Raw genomic sequence first — 987 nt, forward strand, 5'->3', positions numbered from 1 at the left:
TCACTTAATTTCGCTCGCTCTCACAGAAAACTCGACATGGTTGCTGGAGCTACACGTCTGGACGTATGGTGGTTAACAATTGGGCCTAACTCTTCCGATTACACATAACATAGGTAAAAAAAATTGGGCCCCTGAAAATATTGGGCCCTGTTCACAAGTCCTCCTTGCCTTCCCCAATCGCCGGCCTTGATAGACATAGTTACTCATTAGTATAGGATCTTGTAAATATACTATAATAGAATCATTAGGTTGTGTTTAACGAGTTAATAATGTTAGATCTCATATGGAACGATTGGCGAGTGTGAAATATGAATAATCAGGAAGACAGTATAACGACTAGTCAAACAAAATTTATATAATGATGCAAACAACCCTCTACAAAGTTTTATTATAATGTCTGAAAAATCTATTGTTCTCGATTCATTATACACTAAAGATCTCCAAGGAATAACTTACTGAAAAATATGAAGCTTCCTATGTAGACTTTTGAAAGTCAAATAATTTGGATCGGGGAATTAAATAATCCAACCAATAGAAGTTCGAAATCAGAAAGTAAATTAAAAAAAATCATAAGACTAAAAACAACAACACATCACTCCACTAAAATATTTTTTTCACCATCAAGATCTTAGTAACACAAACAATTTGATCAAAATACCAAAAATCAGTGCCACAACACGAAACTAATTAATATTCTTTAACCAAATATCTTCAATATGCTCATAATTGATGGGTTTTCTAGGTTACAACTAAGATATTTGCACAACGGATTTTACATAAACACATATGGGTACATGCAACCTAAAACTCTATGGTGTGTTATCCAGTTATAACAACATACTTTATGAAACAATATTCTAATCTATGAAAAACAAAAAATAGATGATTTTGATCACATACCTTTTGCAACATTCGAATGATGCAAACAACCCTTTTGATATCTTCCTTGGAAAACAAACACCGATAATGTGGATGTCTCTAATGGTT

Source organism: Lactuca saligna, chromosome 4 (assembly GCF_052625555.1).
Source record: "Lactuca saligna cultivar CGN05327 chromosome 4, ASM5262555v1, whole genome shotgun sequence".
Lineage (NCBI taxonomy): Eukaryota > Viridiplantae > Streptophyta > Magnoliopsida > Asterales > Asteraceae > Lactuca > Lactuca saligna.